At 47.5% G+C, this 27938-nt stretch overlaps 1 long non-coding RNA gene across 1 annotated transcript; it reads left to right on the top strand.

The window, feature by feature from the left end:
• The first annotated feature begins 617 nt into the window (after window positions 1–617).
• Window positions 618–27938, top strand: LOC311578572. The gene is made up of 4 exons (XR_014772899.1): window positions 618–787; window positions 2251–2313; window positions 8510–8582; window positions 27483–27938. It is a non-coding gene; the product is annotated as an uncharacterized lncRNA (long non-coding RNA).

Raw genomic sequence — 27938 nt, 5'->3', positions numbered from 1 at the left:
ATAATTTTGTCCCAGTGATAATCTACATGGACATCTATTCTTTGTTTTATTTTTTGAGACATGGTTTCTCTGTATAGCCTTGGCTGTCCTGGACTCACTTTGTAGACCAGGCTGGCCTCGAACTCACAGCGATCTGTCTGCCTCTGTCTCCCAAGTGCTAGGATTAAAGGCGTGCGCCACCAACCCTGGCTGGGCATCTACCCTTTAGTACTCCTACCTTTTATTGTACTTATTGGTTACCACTAGATATTGTTCATAATTGAATGAGTGGGAATGATACCTAATCTTCTACTCTGAGCTGTGATTTTGATTCTTTTTGCTGAAAAAAGGACGAAAGTATGATTCATGTTTGTCTCTAAGAACTTTATACACAAGGCTGTTGGAGGATGGTCTTGTGTACTGTGTTTTCAGATGTTAATTTCTCTCTGACATCTGGTCACAGCCCTTCCACTGACATTGTTATGTATGTTGAACCATCTCCTGTACCTATGTGATGAAAGGAATGCTCCCCAATTATCCCTGATTGGTTAATAGTAAAGATTCTGAAGCCTGTGACTGGGCAGAAGAGAGGTGGGTGGGGCTGAGGTTCCTGGGCTGATTTCCTCTAGAGACCACAAGGCAGGAAGAGGAGGGAGGGAGGAGAGGATGTAGCTGGAGAGAGGCTGGGAACAAGAGGAGAGAGAAGGGAAGGAGGGAGGAGCCTGGTGGCTGGACAGGGTGGACTAGGTCAAGGGAAGTGCTCCACAAGGGCAGACTGTTGGAGCAGAAGCTGCCTGGAAGCCATCAGGTTGGCAAGTGGCTTTTATGTGGGGTTTATGGGTATTAGAATTAGAATAGCTCAGAATCTGCCCAGCATAGTGCCTACAGCTTAGTAATAAACCATAGTCTCTCTGTGTCAATCACTGGGGAACTGGCTGGTTAAAGAAACAAAAACAAAAAACAAAAACAAAAACAAAAACAAAACCAAACAACTGCTGCTGCCTGGTGTAATGCCAGCATTCAGGGAGGCAGAGGCAGGTGGATCATTGTAAGTTTGAGGCCAGATTGGTCTAAAAAATGAGTCTAGGACAGCCAAGGATACACAGAGAAACCCTGTCTCGAAAAACCAAAAGACAGAAAGCAAGCAAGAAAGCCAACAGCTGCCACAATAATTATCTGTCTTAATTAATGTATACAGAATATTTAATTCATTATACACAGAGCTGAAGAGATGGCTCAGCAATTGAGAGTATATACTGCTTTTGCAGAGGACCTAAATTCAGTTTCAACTACTGGTGGCTAGCCTCTATAATACCAGCTCCATGCATCTAACACCTGTGCCCTCCAAGGGCGCTTGCACCCAACCCCCTACCACATAATTAAAATAAAAATAAAGTTTAGGCAGATGGTGGTGGCGCACGCCTTTAATCCCAGCACTTAGGTGGCAGAGGCAGGCGGATCGCTGTGCGTTTGAGGCCAGCCTGGTCTACAAAGTGAGTCCAGGACAGTCAAAGCTACACAGAGAAACCCTCTTGAAAAAAAAAACCAAAAACAAAAAAAAATAAAGTTTATACTAGTTCCTTAGAGAAAGCAGAAACCTGTCTCCCATGTTGATATTGGGGTTTTAACTTATTTCTCTTTTGCTAGAATTTCATTTCAACCTTGCTTCTCAAACATCTAGCGCCACACTTGGTCCATGTGTTAAATGTGTAATTTTATGAGCTCAAAAATTGATTTTATTATATACAGAAGAAAAGGGCAGGCATAGGGGCACAAATGACTAAAGGGCGCATTTTCTGAACCTAGAGTCACGAATCTCGGCTCACATAGGAGCTTTGTGCTCCTTCCAGCTGTGAACGCCACCTTGGGGATGTGAGTGTGAAGCAATGAAGCTTCTGAGGTATTGTCGTGGTTTATACAGACAGCAGGATGGAGCGCTTGGAGCTGGCTAAGTGGCAGAAAGGAACTTAAGAAGGAATGCCGAGGCATGGGAAGAGATGGACCGTGTTGTAGGCAACCAGAGGCGAAACTCAAGTCAGTTTTAAAAATAGATGATAAGTTGAAAATAAACTATGAAACTCTGAGTCAGCCAGCAGCTGGCAAATGCCTTTTCTTATTGACACGCAGGCAGCAATAAAATTCCCTCATTGTTGGACCTGTCTCCTTTTCAGAAAGCTTAAGTGGGTTTGGCATAGTAAAACCAAATTCCCAGAAACTCCATCGAGGTTGTTTGCTGTTGTTTTTATTCATGCTGTGTTCTTCTTAACGCAGTACCTTCCATTCTGTGCTCTCGTGCGGATTTTCAGATCATCCATCCACCCACCCGTCCACCCAGTGAGTATCTATTGCACACCTGCTTATGTCAGGCGTTGCTTTCCTTGCACCAACCCAAGAGCTTGTAGGGGAACGGGTACAGCTGGGCAGGATATAGGCCAGACAAGCATGGCAACGAAACTTTTGACAGAAGCCTTTGAAAACGTTAAGCAAGGGAGCTTGATGGGACTCAGTGCCGCTGAAAGATTCCTCAAGCAAGATGCTTACGCCTGGCCCTCAAAAATGCCGTTTATTTCCAAAAGCATTTTTTAAAAAGATGTTGAATTATAACAAATCTCATCATTCTCTACAAAACAAAAACAAAACAAACAAAACCCACAATCACTACCACCATCAAAACCCAACCAAGTGCAACACTGGTTTCAACTGTAGCCTACGATGATGACCTACCTCATAAACAGATACGTGCCCATGTTAGACCTCACCACAAGGTTACGCCCTTGAGGGGGCCGAGGTAGTCTACGATCCTTAGCTCAACAGTCAATACATGTTTTTATGAATGAGAAAATAGAGTAACAAACATATCAAGTGAACAAAACGTTTTCTTGCACGATAGGACAAGTTTAGAAGTATGCATAGCATTGGCTTGAGGGTGGAGGGATGTGCAACCCTGTCCCTGTCACCGTTGTCCTCCCAGCAGCTTGCTCTCTGTGCTTTCGGGACTCCCCTTTGTGTAGTGTGAAACTTACCCGTGTTTATACTGTTGCCCTGTGCTCCTTGGTCTCCAAGGGACCCGTTTCATCTTTCATGGCATCCCCACCCCACCTCAGTTTGGTGACAGAGAATTCTATCTTGACTGGTTTTCTTGGATCTTGGGGATCAAGCAGAGGGGACTTGCCCACAAGCAAATGCCCTTCCACCCACCCAGCTGCATGCCCAGCCCCCTGTGCACTTTTTTTTTTTTTTTGGTTTTCCGAGACAAGGTTTCTCTGTGTAGCCCTGGCTGTCCTGGACTTGCTTTGTGGACCAGGCTGGCCTCGAACTCACAGTGATCCGCCTGCCTCTGCCTCCCGAGCGCTGAGATTAAAGGCGTGCGCCACCACGCCCGGCTTCCCCTGTGCACTCTTACACAGAGTTGTAATGAAGCTCTGAGAGGACATGGAGTAAGAATTGCTTTTTCCACCCCCAAGTTTGGAAAAACTGCTCTCATGTTAACGTTGGCACAGTTATAAGGTGGCAACCCATGAGCTCTGGGCCCAGCATCTAGTGAGCTCCTTGTGTTTGTTTTGCTATTGCTGATGATTTAGAAAGGACTCCGACGGCACATCACACATAATAGGCGCTGCACAAATGCCAGATTCCCTTCCTCCAACCCAGTGCCCTTCCTCCAGGTGGGGCAATGAAGGCGAGGTTAGAGCAGTGCGCCTAAGGACCTTGAGGGTCCTCTGGCCTGACCGCAGGAATGAACTCTTCAAGGTCACATAGCTTTTGAACACCAGGGCTATACCTGGGATCCAGGTCTTGACATTCAAACCCATGCAGGGGCCCTAGTAGAGAACCCAGCACTGCCCGTTCTCTTTGTGGGGAGCCTTGGTGTGGCCTCACTGTTTTTCATCGCCGGCCGGCAACAAATGCCCTGGGCCTGCGCTCTAAAACAGTTCCTCTTATTTCCCCTGCAAAAGTCCACTGTCTTCCCCAATCTTAGGAAGTTCTAGGACTCTCTTCTTTTTTTTAAAATATATTTTATTAATTTATTCATATTACATCTCAATTGTTAGCCCATCCCTTGTATCCTCCCATTCCTCCTTCCCTCCCATTTTCCCCTTACTCTCCTCCCCTATAACTGTGACTGAAGGGGACCTCCTCCCCCTGTGTATGCTCATAGGGTATCAAGTCTCTTCTTGGTAAGGACTCTCTTGTAAAGTCCTATTCCTGGTTGTCTCTCAGGGACTTGGGTGGGCAGAACATATGCTTCTGGCCTTTCCCAGAGTCTGTCCTGTCCTGAGGGTTTGGTCCTTGTGATGGCTAATCTTGGTTGTCAAGTTGTTTCTATCTAGAGTCAACTAAAACACAAGGTGCTGGGCACTCCTGCCTGGGGTTCTTCTCAATTGGGTCATTTAAAGCAAGAAGACCCACCGTAAACGTAGCTGGCACCTTCTGTTGGCAGCTGAGATAAAAGGACATGGGGAAAGAAACTGCTTTTGCCTGCTTGCTTTAACTCTTGCTGACAAGTTCATCTAGCCTGTTGCTGCCGTGTTCTTTCACTGATATTAGAAGCAGCTTCCAATATAGACTGAAGGACAGCAGCCTCCTGGAACTTCCAGGCCTTTAGCATCAGCATGGGATCATCCAGCTTTGCAGACTGAGCATCTACAAGATTCTTGGCCTCTCTAGACTGAGACATCCATCATTAGATTTCCAGACACATGTACTCTCTCTCTATAAACACACACACACACACACACACACACACACACACACACACACACACACACACACACACACACACATTCTGTCACTTCTGGTCCTTTAGAGAACCCTGACTAATACAGACCTATCTGTGGGTCTCCCTTCACTTCTCAGTCTTCAGAGGTGTTCTTGAAACATCGTATTTGCTTTGCCTATGGGAGAATTGTCCTCTATGTATCAGCTGGCACCCACTGCATGTGTAGTTTTTAGTACATAGATGGGCTTATTGTAGGGATGAGCTCCAGGAGGCATGCCAGAGCTGAGGACACAGAATCTGGAGACAATTGACTTGGGTTGCATATCAGCCTTAACTTGGGAAAAAAAATCATTTAACCTCTGCAAGCCCAGTTTCTCCCCCTAGAGAATGGGAGAACAATAAGGCGACTTCAACAGGTTGGTGGGGGCGTTACCAGGCAACACAGCCCACCGGTTGGCACATTTGGTGGCTGTCTGCTTTTATTATTTGTTCTTCCAATCCTTATTGCATCCTTGGGAGTAGATGCCATTAACCCTTTTATACTCCTGGGAGGTACGGATCCCACCAGTGTTAAATGACTTGATCTGAGGTCACAAAGCCGACAAATGGCTGTCAGGACCCCAGATGGCCTCCGAGTCCAGTGATTCTGCCCCACTCCCCTTCTCTGCAGCCTCTGAAATGAATGATATTTCCCTTGGGGGTCCTGCCTGTCTTTCATATTTGTGAATTCTTTCTCCTTCCAGCTGCAGCTCCTTTTGCCAGAATCCGGCCTGGTCTTAGTGTATAGGAACCCTCCACCTATGGCTGTGAGGCCAGCACTTGAACAGGCCACTCAGCTACCACAAACCTGGTGGGTCCCATCCATGCTGTGCTGAGGCTTTAGCTGGGAGTGAGCTTAGTTGTCTATTGAGCAGAACTGACTTTGAATCCCTTCAGCTTGAGTTAAAACCAGTCACATGTTTATGCATTTGAAAACTGAAGGATGATTTAATATACAATGTATATAATACTATTGAAAAGATATTAATGAGGTTTTGCACTATTGAACCCTATACAAAAGATAACTTCTCATGCATGGCCCCTGGGTTTCTTGCTTTTATATATTACCAAGAACAGTCCATTTTGTTCAGCAAAAACACTGAGCTTCATTTCTCTTTGCTGTCTAATGGACGGCAGGAAGTTGTCAGTTTCTTATTCTTTTTTTCCTCTGGAATATTAATTTCTTAAGTGAAGGGCTCTTTTGTCTGTTTGGCTGGGTGACTCTGGGTGTAATTCTGAGTCTCAGCCACTGCATCTGATATGATGCTAATTATCTCCTATGTATAAGGAGCTCACTGAGATGTGAAAGGCCTTGCATAATATGGTCCCCTGACCTTTGGTAAATGCTTTGCCAGCCTGACTTTATTTATTTCGAAGTGGTGGCAATCGAACCTTGGCCCTTGCATATGCTAAGTAAGAGTTGCTAGCTCTAGAAAAAGATTTAAATGCCACATTTCTAGAGTCTAGATTGGTAACTTCATAGTTATCCATCCATAGTCACATTTCTTATTATATCTGTTCTTTAACCTGTGTGACATATGGACCGGGTGTAACTCGAAACATAGTTAGATATGGCTAAATAGACTGGCATCAAGTCTTCCCAGTTTCTGTTCCCATCTACCCTGTGTGAAGTGTCCCTATGTGTCATAGCATTACTTATGCATTTTTCCTTCCTTCCTTCCTTCCTTCCTTCCTTCCTTCCTTCCTTCCTTCCTTTTTGTTGTTTTTTGAGGCAGGGTTTCTCTGTGTAACAAAGCCCTGGCTGTCCCGAACTTGCTCTGTAGTCCAGATTGGCCTCGATTTCACAAGGCCTGTGCCATCACACTAGGCTACAACATCTTACATTTTTAAGTTAAAAAAAATCAGATATAAAACTTCACACATGGCATGTGTATAGGTTACTGGATTGTCCTAAGATAAAAGGCTCAGCTGAGGAGCTGACTTTGCTATTCACTCCTGAAACTGGCTACATTCTCTGTCCCGGTCCAGTGCCTTTTAAAAGAGTCTCACTGGGTGTGTTTATCGTACACGGTACTCTGTTACATAAGGCCATTCTCAGACAAGTGTATGTTGTGCGTTGAGCATAGTACAATGCCTTCTCTTTCCCTGTGAGTCGTCACTCTCCAGACTCACTATAGTCTCTTTTCTGCTCATCAGAGTTTCTAAAGGCCAGGCATGCTTGCTCAGGCTTATAATCTCAGTGCTTGGGAGGTTGAGTTAGGGGAATTGCTGTAAATTCAAGGGCAGCCTGGACTACAGTGTGAGATTTTCTAAAAAACAAAACAAAACAATAAGAGAAAAACTACTCATCTATCCATCTAATCAACTAAATAAAAGCTAGTTTTTTAAAAAAATCCAAGTGGGTATCCAAAGATATAGTTTAATCTTACCAGTTTGAAAAAGAAGTTTTCTCTCTCTCTCTCTCTCTCTCTCTCTCTCTCTCTCTCTCTCTCTCTCTCTCCTCTGTGTCTGTCTGTCTGTCTTTCTCTCTGTGTGTCTCTCTCTGTTTCTGTGTCTCTGTCTGTCTGTCTGTCGGTCTCATGTAGCATGAGCTATCCTGAAATTCACTATATAGCTATTGATGACCTTGAACTTTGGATTCTCTTGTCTCTACTTCCCAAGTGCTAGGATTACAGGACCATGTTAACATTTATCTTACCTATAGGTCTCTTCTTTCAATTTGGAAGTTTCAGTATATATATTTTTAATTTCAGGGAAGTTTTTTATTTTTTGACAATTTCTTAGATGCATAGAATGTGTTGTGACCCCACTTGCCTCTATTCTGCTCTCTTACCCCCTCCTACTTGGCTGACTCCCTTCCTCCTGTGAAGTTCCCACCCTACACCCGTTTGCCCTCCCCCCCAACCCCCAGGTCTTATGGCAGGGAAATTTTCTTGACTCGCTACTGTTCTGTTCCCTTGCTTTGGTTTCTCTTTGCCGTGCTGTAGCTTGGACCGTGGTCCTTGCCTGGGCAAGGCAACCACTCCTACTCAGCCACACCCCAGCCCTGGCTTTCTTGAGGGGTTCCGTTGACCTTGTCCTCAAAGCATGCCTCTCCCTGTGTACATACGTGGGTCCCCTGTACCCCAGACTGAAAAACAGTGCTTTTCTCACCAGCTCAAACAGCAGCAGAGGTGCATCCTACTAGGACAACGTCACTAATGCCATTGGGGAAAATGTACAATTTCCTTTAATTGCGGTTTAAATTCTAGTTCCTCTTTGGTGCCAGGAATGTCTTTGAGGGTTGGAGAAGCATCTAGCACCTAGGTTTCCTCTTGAAACTTCACCAACTACAAGAACCTATCACAGAGCCATTGCTGCATGCATACTTTGCGTACATCCTTAGGCCTATCCACAACTTGTGTAGTTTGCATGCCGGCATCCATTGTAGCCATCACTCTACTGGATTCTCTTGGAGCCAGGCAGTCTGCTTTTTGTTTGTTTGGTTTGGTTTGGTTTATTGGTTTTTTGAGACAGAGTTTCTCTTTGTAGCCCTGGCTGTCCTGGAACTCGATCTGTAGACCAAGCTGGCCTCGAACTCACAGAGATCCACCTGCCTCTGCCTCCCAAGTGCTGGGATTAAAGGCGTGCGCCACCACAACTGGGCCAGACAGTCAGTTTAAAGGCCTCATTTTATCCCAGGGCCTTTCCATAATCTTCCCGGCCATGTGCATTTAATGATCATGTAAGGAAACTTTCGTTGAACACTTATTAACGCGTGTGCTAGGTTCTGTCCTGTGTTTGTCACAGATGCCATTTTGTCTCTCACAGCACAGGGAGCGGAGGAATTCTGCAGATGAGGCTCCTGAGAAGTTGAGCAGCTTTTGTCAAGGTCACAGCTGGAGTGAGTAGAAATGCTAGGACCCTCACTTAGGGGTCCTAAGTGTTAAGGATGTCCAAATGTATGTTTTTCCTTCCTTCCTTCCTGTTTATACTGGACTTTCTACCCTCCTCTGTTTCCACCAAGAGGAAGGAGTGCAGCTCTGGACTGAAGAAAAAAAGAGAGGGTGACATCTTTATCCCTAGAAGCCCAGAATATGAGTGTGTTTGGACATCAGGTCTTTTAAAAGACAGTTAAATGAGATTAAGTGTGTGGGGTACTAGTAACCAGCACTATATAAGAAGAGATTTGGACACAGACACACAGGCAGAGAGATGATCTTGTGAGACACAGCCATGAAGGCAGACCTTGGAAGAAATCAATCCCGCCATCACCTTGATTGACTTCCACCACCCAGAACTGTGAGAAAAGAAAATTCTGTTGTTTAGGCTGCTCAGTCTGGTATTTGATAGAGACAGCCGTAGCAAACTGCACACAAGTGGCCATTATTTTTTCTTTAAGTAGGTTTTAAACATGTATGTACGAGTGCTAGAAACGCCTACAGAGAACCACAAATAGCCAGAATCGGGCTGGGTTTGCAGCTCAGGGGGGGGGGGGGGCTTGCCTAGCACGTGCAGGGACCTGGGTTCAGCCCTCAGCACCGCAAAGCCCAGAACTCTTCCTGTCTTGTGAGAAACACAGCGACTGCGCAGGGGTTGTCTCATAGCGCACCTCACTGGATCCCCGCTGTTGTTCTGTGTAGGGCTCTGCGAGGGGCGGGAGCCTGGGCTTTGCCGGGTACTCTCCTGGGAAACATGGGCCCTGCGGAGCACGAAACTGCAAGTTCACGCTCTGGGTTAGAAAAGGGTGAAGTTCAGGGTCAAAGAAGCTCGGGGCTCCAAAACCTGAGTCAGGTGGCAACAAAGCCTTGTCCTGACTTGGGCAAGTTGGTGGCTGCTTCGTGAGTAGCTGGTAACGGAGGGTAGCGTGGCGCTCCAAAACTGAGAGAGGCAGAGGAGGGTAGCGTGGCGCTCCAAAACTGAGAGAGGCAGAGGAGGGTAGCTTGGAGCTCCAAAACTGAGAGAGGCAGAGGCGGGTACCCAGTTTTGGCTGGGCTGACAAAATGGCTACTTTGGGAGCAGCCATCTGCTTGCTCCCACAGATGGGCACTGCTGTGGGTGGAGCAGCTCTAGAGAGGCGGTGGTAGTGGGGTGGGGACATGGGGAGATGGGGGATTGGAGTGGGCAGTGGGAGGGGTTTTGAGGGTGAATGTGTTTGATCTGCTGGGCCTAAGGGCACCAGGGATACTTCAGTCCTATCTTAAGTAGGGGAGCACAGGGGTGGGGGAAGAACTCCAGGTAAGGTTAAAGGTTATTGATTGAAAGCTAAGACACCAAGGCATCTTATTAGCATAAGGTGGGCGTTTCCAGAAATCCCCAGGCGCTTGCTGAACCTGTTTCTTATCATAAAAGGGGTTGTGTTTGTAATTTCCCTGAGGACTATGTGACGCTCCTTAGAAGATCTGCAGTTTTCCAGATTTGGAGGAAAGGGAACTCAGCTGAGAAAGGGAGTCTGTCATCTTATACTGAGCTCAGATGCTATGCAGAAATGCCAGACTTTTTCAATTTTACAGCCAGGGTCCCACATCTCAGTACCTCTTCCCTTAGATTCAGAGGCTTGGATAATGAGGCAAGGAGAGGCAAGGTTTCACAGCAGAACAGAGAGACTTAGACGTTAGTTCCTGACTGCAAATCTCCATTGTCTCTGCTTAGTGTGTGAGCCCCTTCTGATGACATCTTCCAGCTTTGGCATCTCAGCCAATGGGAACAAATGTTTCCAGACCTTTTAAAGCTCTGACATCAAGTATTTACCACGAGAAGTCCCAGTCTTGTTCCTCAGGATGCTGTAAGTTACAGCATGCATCATCTTTAAAGTTTGAAAAAAAAAAAAAAGTAAGCAGCTTCTGGGTATTTTCAAAGTTGGAGAGAATTCATCTGAGGAGTTCTGAGGACCTCCCCTCCCTATTCCTCAGTTTCCAGGAAGCCCAGGTCTCCTCACTTCTTCTTGGGTCTCATTCTTCCCTTTTCTTCTCATGTCGAGGAGGGCAACTCAGCCAGTGGGACAGCTGAGTTTAGTGAAGGTGCTGTGATGAAGTTCGTGACTGATGAACCCTGGGGTGCTCGTGGGAGGGGGAGAGCAGGCGGCAGTTCTGAGAGAGATGCAATTTACTGACATTTACTGCCGCTCTAAATCCCCCCAAGAGATCCTGTCTCTAGTGAGACACCTTTGTGGGGAGATGGCGTCGAGCTTGGAGAATCAATTGTGGCTTCATTGCTCTCCTTGATATGTATAATTTCTGACTCCCAAGGCCTCCAGAAAGGCAGCTTAGGCTGGCTGCACTGAGAGGAGAAGGATCAGGCTTGGATGGTTCAAGCCGGAAGGGAATCAGGAGGGGAGCTGATTGTTTCTTCGGGAGCAGGTCCCTTCTCATGGGAAGAGTAAATAGGGAAAGAAGTAAGCAAGAACCCTGAGTGGTAAGGCAACTGGAAAGGAAGTGAAAGAAAGATGGTGTTGATAAAGCACTTGAATTTTTCCTGAATTTCGTCAGTCTGGAGTCTTTCAGAACTTCTTAGTGGATTCGGTGACTATCTTTCTTTTTGAGGAGTTGGCAGGGGTGGGGGTAGGGCTGTTGAGGCTAAGGATCTTGCCTGGCTCCTGGGATTAAGGGTTGTGGGAAGGGAAACTTGGTCTTTCTGCTCTTTGTTTCTATTTTATGTTCTTTCTACTCTCCTAACACCTACAAACCACATCACTCAAAAAATCGGTGAATTACGACCTACAGGCTAAGTCCACCCACGCCTGCTTCATGGCTTGCCACCTAGATTTGTGTTCCTCGCTGATTAAAGAACTACACCAACAATTAGATTGCATGGTTTGTGTCTATATGAAACTCAGACTTTGTTGTCTATCAGTAGAGTTTGATTGGGACACATGACTTGTTCATTTGCTCACTGGTTGTCTAAGGCTGATTAGTTGCAGCAAAGACACCATAGGCAAGAAAACCTAAACACTTATTTCCAGGCTGTTAGAGGAAAACTTTGCCAAGCTTATTCAAGCCAATACCTGGTTATTCTGAATGACAGGAAAAGATGGCCGAGTTCAGACATGGATGCACATTTTATCGACAAACAACTTAGTTAGATATAATTAAGTTTCCACAACTTTAGAAAAAGCAAACACTGTTCCACCACAAGTCAGAAGCAGCCCCATAGGATTCTGGCATTTATAAGCATTACTTGGTGCTGCAGGAGAGACTGCTCAGCCACATCAATGATTTGCCTCACAGGTTCTTAATATTTTCAAGAAAACACCAAGGATGGGATTTGGGGATATTCTTAGATAGCTTGCTAATTTCTTTTCTCTTGATTATCATGTGCAGAATTACCGGGGGTGGGGGTAGGGGGTGGGGAGAGAGAGAGAGAGAGAGAGAGAGAGAGAGAGAGAGAGAGAGAGAGAGAATGTTGACTATCCTTAGGGCTGCTCAGCTCAGAATTTGTGGACATGTGATTTATTGGTGCTAGAACAGATCATATTTCTTCATTCCAGGTAAACAGAGGCAAAGGAAGAAAAGAGACAGCCTGTGTAGGTAGATGGTGGCTAGGCTACTGGTCTTGTTGAAATGTGATTTTGATGGAACACACCAAACACTCGCGTGCGCGCGCTCACATGCATACACACACACACACACACACACACACACACACACACACATACACACACACACACACACACACACATGCTGCATTAATTTTCTGTGATGGAAATCCTCTGACCTCATGGGAAACTACTCAGAGAGCAGCAGAAGGGGGAGCATTTACTTCTCGGTGTTCTTCCTGATCCGGGAAAAGGCTCCTTGTCGTCAACAGCTTCTTTTGTTCGTGATCCCCGGGATGTCACGGATTCAGTGGATTTATCCCATATTCCCATCAAGCTTTGGTTTTTTTTCTCCTTCTTCTTCTGTGAACTTTGTGAACCCGTGGCTGAGTATTTCTCCTCACAGTCCTTCAGTTGAATTCGAGCACCTACCTAATCTTAAGGTGCGTGTTTTGGAAAGGGCACTTGTCTGTTTACATAGCTCTTCCCTCTGTCTATGGGTGCTCTCTTGGCGTTTAATGTCTATCTCTCCAGCATCCTCTTGCCTCACCTTTCAAGTGCTGGGATTATAAGCACTCTCACTCTTGGTTTGTATGATGCAGAAGATAAAATCCAGATCCTTATGTATGCTGGGTCGTGCCCAGCCACAAGAGGCTCTCTGTCTTGCCTTTTTCTTTCTATATCTTCAGTATTCAAAACTGCCCACACCAAAACTCATTATTTCTAAATAGTTATTGATGAATAAAGGTATGGGGCCTTTTCAAGGAAAACGCCCCTCCTCCTGAGCTAAGTGTGTCACCCCATTTCCCCCCCCCCCTCTGGTTTTTGAGACAGGGTTTTCCTGTGTAGCCTTGGCTGTCCTAGACTCACTTTATAGACCAGGCTGGCCTGGAACTCACCACAATCCCCCTGCTTATGCCTCCCAAGTGCTGGGATTAAAGGTGTGCTCCACCACCACCCGGACTTGCCCCCCTTCTCTTATGGATGCGTTAGGAGAGAGACAGTATCTTGGTGGCCCCTAGGGAAGTGGGCACAGTAAAGTGCTACACGCAGAGAAACATATTGAGAAAAGGTAAGTGTGAAAATCAGAGAGATATTTATGTATCCTACATATTTATTTTTGTTTTTCTGTGGATGGGTGTTTTGCCTGCCGGTCTGTGACTCCACCACCTGTGTGCAGTGCTGGCAGAGGCCAGAAGAAGGCATCTGACCTCCTGGAGCTGGAGTTACAGATGGTTGTGAGCTGCCGTGTGGGCGCTAAGAGTTGAACACAGGTCCTCTTTAGTGCTGAGCCGTCTTAAGTGCGGTGCCGTCTCTCCAGCCCTACTTGTATATTTTTGAGACAAGCTCTCCTTGCAGCCCAGAATGGTCTCGTGCTTGCAGTGTAGGCAAAGGCGATCTGGAACTCATGATCCTCCTGCCTCACCTTCCAAATGTTGGGATTACAAGAATATGTCGTTACCATTCATGGTTCCTACGATGCTGAAGATCAAAGCCGGTTCCCCGTGCATGGCCGGCGGGCACTCTACCAGCTGAGCGACATCCCCAGCTGCAGGGCTTGGAGCTTTAAGGGGAGTCAGAGCAGGTGGTTCATGCCTGTAACTGTAGCACTTGGAAGGCTGAGGCCAGAGAATTGCAAGTTTGAAGCCAGCCTGCCAAGAGGTGCCCACTGGTGCAGCAGTGGCATGGTTGTTACGATGGGGGTAGTTGGATGTGAGGCCCCTGCCTAGGAGAGAGCCTGGCGGAAGCCTGACCAAACTCTAATGGGTGAGAAGATCATACAGATCTTAGAGCGGAGTCCGTTACTGTCCATTTTGCTAAACGGATATGTTGTTAAACTGCCTTCTAATGCTTGTGTTGCTGCTACTGGCAGATTAGTGCTGTGCTCATCCCTTGTCAGAGAAGCTTCTTGTGGCACCTCATAAATAGTCAGTGTGCCAACAGGAAGTGATGGTTGAGTGCAAGGACCTAAACGGGATGTCTATGCTACCCTTCCCAAAGCTCAGGGAGCAACATGGAAAGGGGAGGGGGGGGAGGAGATGGGGGCTGGGCGCAGATAGGATGTAAGAGGTGGAGTTATGACGAGGAGGTGTGCTGAACGTGCTGAAGGAGGGCATCATCTGGGCTATGGACTCACGGCATCTGTGTTTACCTGTCCAAGGCCCGCACAGGACTGGGCCTGCCACCAATTCATCAGGGCCAGATAAGGACTCCACGAGGCCCCAACTCTCCCCGTGGGACTGTCAGCAGGTATAAGCTGCTGGGGAGACGGTGACATTTTCTTCAACGGTCTATAGCCCTTGCTCCAGTTAATGGCCAGTCACCTAGGCTCATATGAGCGACTAAGAAAAGCCAGTGTGCCACTCACAAAGAGATATAAAAGTAAGAGGAGGACACCTTGGGGACAAGAGTGACAGTGGAAGGAGGAGGGAAGAGAATAAAGGAACTGAGGGTACAAGTGACTGAAATTCACGACATACGCATGTGCAACTGCCAGAGAATGTAAAAAGGGGCCAGCTTGGGCTGTATGAGACCCTTTCTCAAAAAGAAAAGAAAAGAAAAGAACAGCAACAAAAGATAAAACAAACCATTTCTGCTGGGTGTGACAAGGGCTATCTCTTTATCAGGGGTCATGGAATAGTGGCTTCTGAGGAAGATGCCACTTCCATTTACACGGGTAATGAAACGCGTACAAGCTAACCTTTCTGATTCACTTGAATCAACGGCTGGGGCTTCAGACTTAGCCTTTTCTCCATCACCTTGTAAGTATTCTTCCAGGAGACAAATCTCCCGTGTTTAATGGTGGTGACTTCACAGAAATTTCAAATGCTTCCCATTCCTGTATTCTGGCAACTTCAAACTGTCCAGGAAATTATATTTTCACATACTTCGCATTCCCCCTTGGTGAAGCCAGAAACTAGTATCCTCAAGTTTTCTGCTATAGGACTTTCATTTATTTTACATTCTTATTGTTAATGTGTGTGTGTGTGTGTGTGTGTGTGTGTGTGTGTGTGTGTAAGAGAGAGCGAGTGAGCGAGAGTGCTAGTACATGTGAGGATTTATAATGTGTATGTGGAAATCAAAGGATGGCTTTGTGGAGGTGGTTTTTTCCTTCTACCTCTATGTCCATTCTGGGGACTGAACTCAAGCTGTCAGGCTTGTGTCTTTGGGCAATAAGAGCCTTTACCCACGGAGCCATCTCACTGGCTCATATTCACTTGTTTTAAAGTCTCTGTGGTGTAGGGAGTTGAACCCAGGGCCTTGCAAATACTTGAGGCACTTGGCGCTCCAATGTCAGCTCCCACTGGTCTTTCAATAGTTCTACTTACAGTCTGTAAACCACAGACTTTTCTCATGCAGGATGGAGGCAACAGAATGTTCTGACCTTGGAGTATGTAAGAGCTAAAGATGGAAGGGCCAAATCAGTTCCTTAGGTCCAGACACAAGGTGTGGCTGAGATGGGGCCATTTGTAGCACACGAGAAGCTTCTGAGATGGTGGGTGAAAGTGGACCTGTGGGTCAGGGTGGACCCTTGTTTGTGTTGGAGAGGAAGTCTGCTTTTTATATAACTGAATCTAGGATGGGGTGTGTCTAATTCTGGGTGTGGCACTCACTATCGCCAGTGTTTGGAGCACAGTCAGGGGAGCATCTATGACATCTTCGTGACGTAAAGCATTGGGTGGGGTTTTATGAGAGATTGTAGAAGGTGTGGCTTTTGTTTGACACGAACTCATAGGAAGGAGAGGAACCAGTGCTCTCTTTTGTGGCACGCCACTCACAAGATGAAACACTGCACTGGGCTGTCCATACAAGTGTCAAACATAGTGAATGACATCACCAGTCGTTTCCAGATGCAAAATCAAGAGTCAGTGCTGGCACCTGCTTCTGCTCTCTTCATGGCACCAAGGCTGTCCGTGATGCAACTGGAAGAGCTCTGCGTGTGGTTCACTCTTCGTGACCCCTACCCTGGACCAACACATCGGCCTTTTCCTGGCATCCTGTGACAGCCTCCTGTCTGCTTTGGCAAAATTCTCTGGCGTGCACACCTTCTCCCACTCCTACTGTGCCTGCCTGTTCTCCACATTGTATCCAGAGATCTTTTCAAGTGCAGACCTCCATATTTAAGGTACGTCCCCAAGCCTCAACTTCTGCCCCATCCTTTAGATCTCATCCTAAACATTTTTTCCCCCCTCAGTCATGCCAAGCCTTTCTGTTATTTGCTCTCAGAGCATCATGCACTATTCCTTCCAAGCAATTATTATGGTTTAAATCATGCGATTCTTGCATGTGATTAATAGATTAATTTCCTTCTGCTCACCAGGCTCCTCTAAATTCCATGAGGAAAAGGACAGTGTCTATTTTTTTTTTGCTCATCCATGAGCATGTCTCCTAAGCAACCAAGACTGTTTCTAACTTGGTATCTGGTAAATGAGTAAATAAATCAATCCATTTTAGTGAATGAAAGACTTAATGAGTAAATGCCAGGGAATAACAAATTACTGTTGGATATGGATTGAAAGAAATACAGAGCAAGAGAGAATACCAGGTTGAGACCTCTTGCCTCCTGTAAGAACATAAAGTTTTGAAACACAGCTCAGAAATACCTTGTAGTTGCTGGGCAGATGGCCCAGTGGGTATACTGGCTAGGTTTTGTTTTGTTTTGTTTTTTTCTCAACTTGACACAGACTAGAGTCATCTGGGAAAAAGGAACCTCAGTTGAGAAAATGTCCCCATCTGCTTGGCCTGTGGGCCAGTCTAGGGGATACATTTTCTTGATTAATGATTGATGTGGGAGGCTCAAAACCACTGTGGGAGAGGCTATCCCTGGACACGTGGTCCTGAGTTGTACAAGAAGGCAGAATGAGCAAGCCCTGACAAGAAAGCCAGTAAGTGGCCTTTCTCCATGGCTTCTGCTGTAGTTTGTGCCTCCAGGCTCCTGCCTTGAGTTCCTGCTCTGACTCGGTTTGTCATGAGCTGTGATCAGGGTATGAAATAAATCCTTTCCTCCCCACGTTGCTTCTGGTCATGGTGTTTTATTACAGCAGTGGGTAAGAGCACTTGTTCTGAAAACATGAGGACCTGGGTTCGAATTTCCAGTACACACATATAAAAGGCTAGAAATGGCTGCATCATACCTGTAACCCCAGTATCCAGTCAGGGGGAGACAGGCAGAGACAAGTGGCTCTCAAAAAGCTATCTGGCCAGTCCTCTTAGATGAAACGGTAAGAGTGTGGCTCATCTAGGGATGCTGTCTCAAGGAGACAAGGTGGAGAGTGGTTGAAGATGACATCTGGCATCTCCTCTGGCCTTCACACATGTGTGCACAGCTGTGAGAACTCTTACATGAATATGCACACACCGCACCTCACTTCCTCATGTTCTGTTAATCCCAAAATGTTTCCTTAAGCAGGTGTAGTGAACAAAAACTGGCATGCACACACCACACACACACACACACACACACACACACACACACACACACACCACGAGAGAGAGAGAGAGAGAGAGAGAGAGAGAGAGAGAGGGAGGGGCCAGGTAGCATTTGGGGAAAAGCAGGTGAATTTCTGTGACATGGCCAGCTTGGCCTACATAGCAAGTTCCAGGCCAGCAATGGCTACATAGCGAGACAACTTCTTCTAAATCCCATACCCAACAAAAGCAAACAAGAGCAACAACAAAAACGAATTGCCTCCTTTCCAGTCCCCCAAAAGAGCAAGCTAGACGTTACAACATTGATGGAGCTTTCTGAACAAAAAGGAGGAGAGCCATCCTGGGAAGAGCAAGCCTGTTGGATGGGCTGTGCTGTGGAAGGGGAGCTTCTCCGGTCTACTCAGTACTTTTGTGATTTTGAATCAAAGGTACTTGCCTCTGGGTGCTTTTTCTGGAAACTTCTCCCAGTACCTGTGAATTTGTAGGGTGTGGTACCCTCAGGGGCAGTAGAGTGGACCCTGCTTTATGGGGTGACACAAGCACACTAAGGAGGGAGAGACTGCACTCATGTCCTAGCACAGAGCCTTCTTCTACCCAGTGCACACATGTGCTCTGTATTCTGCTTTTCTTAGCTGTCACTTGAATCTGTCCTCACCCCCTTCATCACCATGGCAGGCTTAGACCAACATCAGGTCTCCTCCACACCCACTCTGTGCACTCCGTTCCTGAGCTAGCATCCCTGCCTTTGGTTCCACAGCAGGTTTGGGCAGATGAAGGGAAGGGTGTCACACTGCCCAGACCAGGTGGTGAAAGGCTTTGGAGTCAGGCATACTTGGGTTCCGACCACAGCTGACTGTAGTAATATCTTCCACTTCTCTGAGACACCATGGTCATATTTATGAGGAGGCATAGCAAGCTCTACCTGGAAGGATTGCTGTAAGGGCATGTGAGGTAGCCAGGACAGACGCTAGACATCTGTGTGGACTCATCATGAGTATTTGCTTCATTTGGTTTCCCATCTCTCCTTCAGGAAGTAGCATGGTACAGAAGAAGACAGGCATGTGATTTCCAGCCACACTGACCTGGTCAGATTCCTCTCAGTCATGGACCAGCTGCGGAGTCTCTTACAAGTAGCTTAACTTCTCAGACCTTCTTTTCTGCCAAACATACACTGGGGCTAGTGGTGGGGAAGAGCGCAGCTCAAAAGCTGGTAATCACACAGGATACTGTGGGTACAGTGAGTGCCCAGTGCAGAGTGGGGTGAATTCACCATAGGACTGATGGAGCTATTCAGTTATTTGTGTGTCAATGAGGAATTGAGTTTTACAAAGCATAGTCTCTCTCTCTCTCTCTCTCTCTCTCTCTCTCTCTCTCTCTCTCTCTCTCTCTCTCTCTCTCTCTTTCAGGAGAAAATGTGAGCCCAGGAGCAGCCCTGAAGAATATTAACTAAGACATCTGCTTTCACAGCCTGTCTGTATAGAAGGCTGCTTGGGCTCACGCCTGAGTTGGTATGCCAATGGTGTGTCAAACTGCAGCTTTGTACAAGGCAGAGTCTCTCTTGCCAAAAGACTCTCTGGCTTTGTCTGAGCCACGCAGATTCCCCAGACATCCTGCATGACAAAACACTCCCTCTGTTTTGTTAGGAAGGGGTAGCTCCTGGCACTTCATTTATATAGATGGCTACTAAAAAAACCAAGCCTCACACCCTGGGCTTCCCTGGAGGGTGTTCCTTATATTTGTCTCCATGGACAAGGTAATATGTTCTTGTTCGGCATTGTCCTTAGCACGTGGAGATATGGAAAGGGCCAAGCACACTGCCTGTGCTCTGGAAGTGCTCAGTGGACCCAACTTTCATTACCTTTATGTGAAAGGTAGAGAGAGTGGGAAGGCTCCTACCACACTCCAGCCCCCCCAAATTGAATTTAAATGAATCCCGGGCCTTGGAGTCAGACGCACATGGCTTTGACATTTACTCGCCTGGAAAAGACAACCTGTTCTTTTGAAATTTCTGTTCTAGTCATCTTCAAAGCGGGAGAGAAGTCGCTGCCCTAGAAGGTTGTTAGAACGGAGCGCTGTAGTGTTGGCTCAGCATCTGGCCTGGAACAGCTTAAGCCACTTGGCAATGTCCGTCCCTCCTTCCTGTTATTTTCTCAGAGGTCTGTTTAAAGGGCGAGTTAATTAGGCGTGGTAATGCTAAGCTGTCTCAAACGGAATCAGTGTAGATGGTCATCCGGAGTGACGACAGCAAGTCTCTAGGTCACTCGGAAGCTCCACTTGGGCAAGGACTTGGCAACTGCCTGTCTAAGCAAAGCAAAGGCATAAAGGAAGGGAGAGACTTGCAAACGTGCTGGACGTAGGTCTCAGGGTGGGCTTCCATTAGCTCGCCTGGCCACATCTTGAGACACTTCTCAGCTGTCATGTTGCAGTCAGTGACTTCTCTCCCAGTGTGTAGGTGACATCCTCTGATCTCCGAGAGCCTCCAGGCGTGGGGTTGGTGCCTTTCTGAGTGCCTGAAGCCTGAGGAATGTCAGGGGATTTTTGACTCTACTTTGCAGGTCACAGTGAGAGCAGATAAATGGGAGAAGCCTGAAGCGTGGGGTCTCGCAGATAGGCTGCAGTTTCGGGCTCAGCACTGTCCTGTGTGACTTTTCTGTTCTTTAGTGCTGGAGCTCCGAACACGGGGCCCCGTGCATGCCAGGCTAGTGCTCTACCTGTGTCATGGACTCCTTGTCTTGAAGGACTGGGAGTTGGACTGAGGGCGGTGGGCACGGTAGACAGGGGTACTGTAGAGTGAGGAGCCACACTGATGTTTGTTCTCCAACATGCCTTCTGTTGTGGGAGGCCTCACGGACGGTTACACGATGCTTGATAAGGCTAGGTAGCAGCAGGCTGGGCCAGGAGACTGGAAACTCCTGCTGGCGTGACACCAGAAGAGCTCGTCTGCGTCTTCATTTCAGTGTCTCTTAGAAGGCCTAAGAGTCCTCATCTGTAGTTTCTATCTAGCCAAGATCTGCTCTCGAGCCTACTAGAACATCAGTGTAAAGCAGCTCTCTGTGGGCCCTTGGCAGAACAGTCTTCGTTTCTGGCTAACACGGGCCTCTCCAGTGGCCCACTTTATTAAAACCAGCTGGCAAGACGGAAGGCACACTCTTCTATTCTTTTTTTTTTTTTTTTTAATTAAAAAGTTAGGTCACTTTAATCCTAGCACTCGGGAGGCAAAGGCAGGCGATTGCTGTGAGTTCGAGGCCAGCCTGGTCTACAAAGCGAGTCCAGGACAGCCAAGGCTAACACAGAGAGACCCTGTCTCGAAAAAACAAAAAAAACAAAACAAAACAAAAAGTTAGGTTATGAGTTCAATTCCCAGCAACCACATGGTGGCTCACAACCATCTATAATGTGATCCGATACCCTCCTCTGGCCTGCAGATGTACATGCAGGCAGAGCTCTGTATACATAATAATAAATAATACATCTTTTTAAAAAAGTTACACTTATGAATTCCTACTATTGGTGTCTTGTTTCTGATGTGCTATGTGCTCCTGGGCATTTCCTGGGTGTTCTCTTCACACACCCCATCTTCTTGTAGGAGGGTTGGGAATTACAGATGTGCACCTCTGCCTCTGGCCTTTTATGTGGGGGCTGACTTGAACTCGGGTCGTTAGGCTTGCTTGAAAGTACTTTTACCCGCTGAGCTCTTCTAACAGCCACGCTCTTAGGCAGCTTAATCACAGTGCGGCAAACTCTCACTTTCGTCATAGTCTACTGGCTAGAAGTGGTCACTAGGCCCAGCTCCCGCCCAAAGGGAAGAGACTATTTAGGGTGTAGCTACCAGGGCACAGGGATCAGAAGTGCTGTGGGCGTCACTTCACTTTTCTCAGCTGTAAACATTGTGATAGCACCTTATAAGGTTGTCATGAAATCAATGTACATCAAACAGTGTCTGGCAAACAGCGGGCTCCTGTTAATGCCTAGGTGAGTGTCTGGCACATAGAGACAGCACAGGAAGGACTGGCTGAGGAAACGCCCCGAGGAAAAGACTTGAGTTGCAGGGCTCTGGGAAAGCCTGCCATTCTTAGAGGTCTGGAGGACTAACATGGCTCCGAAACTTGCTGAGTTTCTGGTCAAGGTCAGTGCCCTCCCAGTTCCAGATTTGGGGATATGGGTGGAGATACGAACCCTCAGTAGGGGGGGTGGGGGTGGGAGGGGGCGCTCCATGCTCTGCTCTGTTCGTGCTCTCCCTGTCGGGGTGGGGGGTAGGGTGGGGGGAGGGGGGAAGGTGTCTCCCTTTATGCTCTCCCTGTCCCCCTTGTGCCCTTCCTCCCCCCCACCTCCCCGCCTTCCTTCTCTCCTCCACCAACAGTCATTTTCTCAGTATAATACCTGGGACGGTGCCAGGAGCCGTTAAACGCTTCATAGAGGTGCTGGATCAGGCTGGCCATGACAATTAAGTGCACTTCAGAGGCCAGAGTGACCAAGGAAATGAGGCAAATGGGGATGGGGGGGGGGGGGAAGAGGATGAAAGGGCTTGAAAGTGAAAAGCCGGACTCGGGAAGGACCACTTTGAAAAAAAACAATGATTTCCCCCCCCCCCCCTTTGTGGATCTAAGAGATTTGAGGGTGTTTTAACATCTATTCCTCACATCATTAAAAAACAAAGACTTTATGTTTATTTATATGTGTGTGGGTATGTGCCCAAGAGTGTAGATGCCCTCAAAGACCAAAAGAAGGCATCACATCTGGAGCTGGTGTTACAGGCATCTGTGAGCAGCTTTGACATAGGTGCTTGGAAGCGGACTTGGGTCCTCTACACCAGCAACAAATGCTCTTAACCACTGAGCCATCTCTCCAGCCCTGGCCACTTCCTACATCTTAAAAGCTGTCTATTTCTTCCTCCAACATAACCCCCACCCCTCTTTTTTCCCTCTCGAGACAGGTATTTATCTGTTTACAGAGTCCCAGCTGTTCTGGACTCTTTGTAGACCAGGCTGGCTTTGAACTCACAGAGATCCACCTGCCTCTGGGATTAAAGGCGTGCGCCACCACTCCCTGCTCTAACTTCTCTTTACCACCGTGTTCACAGCAGACAACCTTCCCTAGTCTGCTTCTCTGTAAATGGTTGCCTGGTGTCTTCTTTTAAGCAAATTAAAATTGATTTGCTTTTTGACTTTCATGATGCCTCTTGAGTTAATAAAAACAGCCGACAGCTGCCTGGTGCTCCGTATTTGCAAAGTGCTTTCACAGACATTCAATTTCTCATTTGAATCTTGCAAGGACTTGGTGAAGCGAGTGCTGCAGTTTTCTTCATGTTGGGAGTGGTCAAGCTCATTAGGTCCCCTGAAGTGAAGCCCAGCAGATCAGAGCCAGTGTGAGGGCTGGTCTCACTGGGCTGAGCCACTCCGCCTGTTGTCATCCTCAGATGGTGGCAGATATCAAGTGAAGCTTACTCATTAATTGGGGCACTTAGACTCAGGCGTTTGCATGTCTACACCCGGTGCTGGCTGCTACTGGAGAAACAGTAGCCGTTAATGTTGGTGAAAGAGTTCTCCTACCTGTAATCCCAGCACTCTGGGAGATAGAGGCAGGAGGATCTCTGTGAGTTCGAGGTCAGCTTGGTCTACAGAGAGAGTTCCAGGACAACTAGAGCTGTTGTACAGAGAAACCCAGTGCGGGGAGGGGGCGGGGGAAGCCAGGTGCTGGCCTGTAATCCCAGCACTCAGGGAGGCAGAGGCAGGTGGATCGCTGTGAGTTTGAGGCCAGCCTGGTCTACAAAGTGAGTTCAGGACAGCCAGGGCTGTGCAGAGAAACCCTGTCTCAAAAAACCAAACCGAAAAAATGTGGTGGTGGTGGTGGTGGGGGAAGAGTTCTCAAGCTCTCCTTCTTTGCTGGGACACTCTGAGCCTTGAATGATAGCCTCAAAATTTTACCCGCCTTTTACAAAGGACGTGGAAATGACAGGCAGGCAGTGGAAAGGGGAGTGGCTTCCTTGTTCCGGAGGAATGTTTTCTGGTGTCTACTGTCTCCAGGATCTTATGGTGGTTCCTCCACAGAGCAGTCTGGGGTGCTAGTTATGAGGTAGCTTGTCTGGGGACTCAGATAGGTTCTGATCCTGCAGTACTCTGCATATGAAAGGGCCCACACTTCTCAATACCTTCCCCTTGCTTTCTGAGAGAGGCCATTCTAAAATGGGTTTCTCTTGGAGACAGGATGGATCCGAGACCTGATGGGACCATTCCCCCACCCTCCACGTTGCTTCTGCCCAGTGGTCCTCAGGCAGGGGTGATTTCCCGCCTCCACTTCCTAGTGGCCGAGGACGTTCGGCAATGGCTGGCAACAGTTTGAATTGTTAAAACTTGGCAAGGAGGAAAGGTTTCCACTGTCATCCTGAGGGTATTAGGCAGGGTTGCTGCTAACTGTCCTGCAATGAACAGGATGTCCCTAACGACAAAGATTTGCCGGGAACATGATGTCGCTGTTGCTAAGGCTGGGCAGTCCCGCTGAGCCTTATTCTTTTAGGAGGTTCAACGGGTGCGGAGTCCAGATGGAAGAAGCCAGCTGGGTGTCGTCCCTGTTATTTCTTCGGGATACGCCTTAGCGATGGGTTTCCACTGATAAATAGGTTCTTGTCTCTGAGCACTTCATCCCTCTCCCCTGACTCCTCCCCATCTTGTCTAGCTTGTTTTAATTCTACGTTAAGTGAGTGCGGAAGCATCTTCCCCACAGGTCCTATGTCTGGCCTGCTCTTGGCCATGGGCTCATAGCTCTGGTTGGGAATTCATGTGCTACTGTTCGGAGGAAGTCATATTTTTTTTGACAGCAACATAACCCATTTTACCTTTATAGTAATTGTTTTGGAATAAGAGGTAATCATCCAGGACTGACCAACTTGCTCTACTAAGCGCCCCTTTCTCACTCCTGGCAAATTGCTTTGAGAGTTGAACAAAGCTCGGCTCAATCATGCAGGATATCCATTCCAAAGGATGCCCGGGAAGTAAATCTCTGCTAAGCCAGCCCCAGTCATGCCTCCTTCGCTTTTTTTTTCTTAGGGATCAAATGGTAAGCGTGTGCTTCATTCCACCTGCTCCTTGTCTTGGACGTGGTTGCTTTGACCCAGGGCTTAACCAGGGTGTTTGTGATGCTCATGGGACTGCAAGGAGCAAGTGTAACAATAGACTGTCATATCAGAGAGCTTTCACTGTCTGGGGTTGATGCTGGAGTTGGTGCTTGCCTCATAGACACCGAGCTTAATTTATGGGAGCCTTTCCCTGATGCATGTTCTGTCAAAGGCTAAGTAGATGCTGATTGAAAAAGTGGTTAAAAAAAAAAAGTTGGGAGACTCTTCCTGCTCTGTCCTGTAGGACTTCTCAAGGCCTTTGAGTTGTTAACTAGCTGTGTAAACTGCCAAAGGGGGGATATGGCATTCCCCGGATTTGTTTTTGTGAAGCATCTCCGAGGGTTGGTGATTTAGAGTAAAGGACATTAGAATAGTGGAAAATGGGAGAGTTGGAGCTCCCCCTCACCCCTTTCCATGCTGTCTCCTCTGTTCCTTGTCTTTCCCTCCCTCCTCTTGATTGACATGACCTATTCGTTGATGTGACCCCATAGCCTTGCTCTGTAGAGGTCCACTTTTCATGCATGAAAGGGGGTTTTGAGAGGCAGTGGGATTTGATGGAAATACTTTGGGTTCTCTCGTGTCAAGGACTTGGAAGTGTTGCTTTCTTTCCCCAAAGGGGCTTCCACTCACTCCTCTTCTCTGAACTAACTCCGTCTATTCATCTTTTTAGAGCTCAATTTCAACATCATATCCCTCAAGAGGCATTGCCCCAGCGCTTGGTCCTGAGGGACCACATGAAATGCAGTCAGGAGTGTACAGGTTACATGAACGCATTGGTTCCGTTTCCGGTCCGGCCTGGAGAGGATGATTACATGTGCCTTTGCGTGTGCTCCTGACATTTGCACCGGGAGAGGTTGACAGAACTGTTCACTCTGGCTGGAGCTGTGATCTCTGTGGAGTCCCATGCAGAACGAAGCTCCGCCTCCGTGGTCGCCTCTGCCCTATTCTATCATATGAGGAAGTGCCTCAGCATGAGGACCAGTAGCTCAGGTTACATGTCAAATATATTCCCAGGGACTGTGGTCTGTGAATATGCGGGACCGTAAGAAGCTGATCTCTTGAGTCATTTCTATTTCTATGACCTATTATAAAGGCTATTATAGAAGGTGCACCACCTTGGCTGTTAATTACGTGATTACAAGTCAAAGTGAATAAGCATAACATGAGCTAACATCCCTGACAAGTCTGGTGTTTGAGTCAAGCCTCAGAGCAGTCCTGGTACCCTGCTGTTTCAGGGTGATGCTGAGCCCCAAAGTTATCCTTGCATTCATTCAACAGATGTTGGTTGAGCCTGGCCTTGAGCTAGGCTCCCTTCTGTGCTGGGTGCCAGGGATACAAAATGAATAAGTCAGGGGCTGTATGGCAGGAAGCCATCCTCTGTTCCTCAAATAGAAACTGTGCAGGCACAGTCTATTCCCTTTCCATAGCTACAGCCGTTGCTTTCAGGGATGTCCAACTGTTTGACATTGTGGCATCATGCTGTCATCTACGGAGGTGCTGGATGTCATTCGTAGCTATCCTGGGATACACGTAGACTATGGCCACAGGACGGACTCCCCTGCTAGTTCTTCTGTGTTTCCTCTAGCTTCTTATCGAACAGGTGAAGGCCTTCAGGAGAATCCTTCTGTTCTTTTCTCCAGGGTTCCCCTTGACTTGGAGAAGGGTTGCTCTTGCTCCCATGTCTCCTGTTCAGAGAAGTGCTGTGGTACTCCCTGCCTGTCACTTGAGTCTGCTTCACCAGATGACTTGCTTAGTTGCTCTGTTCTTGTGGGATGTTGCTGTGGGTGGGATAAATGCCTCCTAGAAGGCCCACGTGTCAAAGACTTGCCACTGTTGAGAAATAGGGAAGCCTTTAGGAAGTATGGTCTAAGCAAAAGGAAGTTAGGACATTGCAGGTGTCCCCTCAAAGGAACTAATGGGACCCTGGCTTGTCTTCTTCCTCTCTCTCTCTCTCTCTCTCTCTCTCTCTCTCTCTCTCTGCATCCTGGCCATTATGAGATTAAACAGTCTCCTCTGTCATGTGTGGCCAGATGATATGCTTTGCTCTCATGGGTTCTCTATGTGTGGTCACATGGCATACTTTACTGTTATAGGTTCCAAAGGCCCAGGTCAATGGACGGTGGTTTGAAACTGTGAGCCAACATAAACAGTTCTTGTAGGTAGCTTAGGTATTTTTGTCACAACAGGAAGCTGACTACTAATACAGAAGGGTTCTTGATGCCTTGGAGGAGTTCTCTTCTCTCTCTGGAAGGTATTTACCTCATGTGCATAAACACACACCACACAGACACAGACACACACACAGACACACACATACACGTTTGTTTACTCCTGGACTCAAAGAACTGTCTTCACACCATGCTTGACCATGCAGCATTTTGTGGTCCTGTGGATGCTGGGGTTAGATTTGATGATGGTATTAGACTTTAGGGGCCTCTTTCTTTTTTTAGCCCCTGGCCAATCCTGATTTGAGAATACGTCCTTGTCAGGGTAATTGGGTATAAAACTGGCTGTTAATCAACGCCGTCTTCTAATTTCCTTGTGTTTGCCATGGGCTGGTCAGCTGGATCACAAGGGCAATGCTAGTATTCTGACTTCAAGCTTACAGTGACTTTTCAGCATCAAGGGGGAGAGGGTGAGGGGCTTGCTCCCATCATAAAGACTTGTGGGAGATGTCTCTTGCCTCTTGGTCTGGTACCTTTCTTCCTCATTGTTCTCTCTTCTTCAAGTGGGCAGAACTCACCGGTTGGAACCATGCCTGGGATGGACATAGTGATGAAGATATGGGGTTCTGCCAGAGACCAAACGGCCTGAGGCAGACCCCCACCCATTCAGCATCTGCAGCAAACATCCTGCTGGGCCACTCATTAGGCATGCAAGGCATCCGGCTTAGTCCTGAGAAGAGAGCGATCCGATCCTGAGATAACCACAGAGACATTCTGCTTTGTCTCACCTAGAAAGACCCCTCCCCTTGCAAATGTTCCCGGGGCTCAACCCCAGAAGATTTTGTACTTTTCCATTTACTCTCCCCGCTTACCCCGCCCTCCCTAAAGCAGGTTTTAAAAAGCCTGCCCCCACCCTCAATAAACGGCTCTTGACAAGCTACTGTTCGCTTGAGCCCTGCGTCTCTCTCGCCCATATCTTTAACCACAGGTTGCGACCCCCCTCGGCCCCCCAATAACTGA

Source organism: Acomys minous (assembly GCF_964271855.1).
Source record: "Acomys minous genome assembly, chromosome: 12".
In the NCBI taxonomy this organism is placed as follows: Eukaryota; Metazoa; Chordata; class Mammalia; order Rodentia; family Muridae; genus Acomys; species Acomys minous.
The sequence above is the reverse complement of the archived record's forward strand: the minus strand, read 5'-3'. Positions and strand labels throughout refer to the sequence as shown.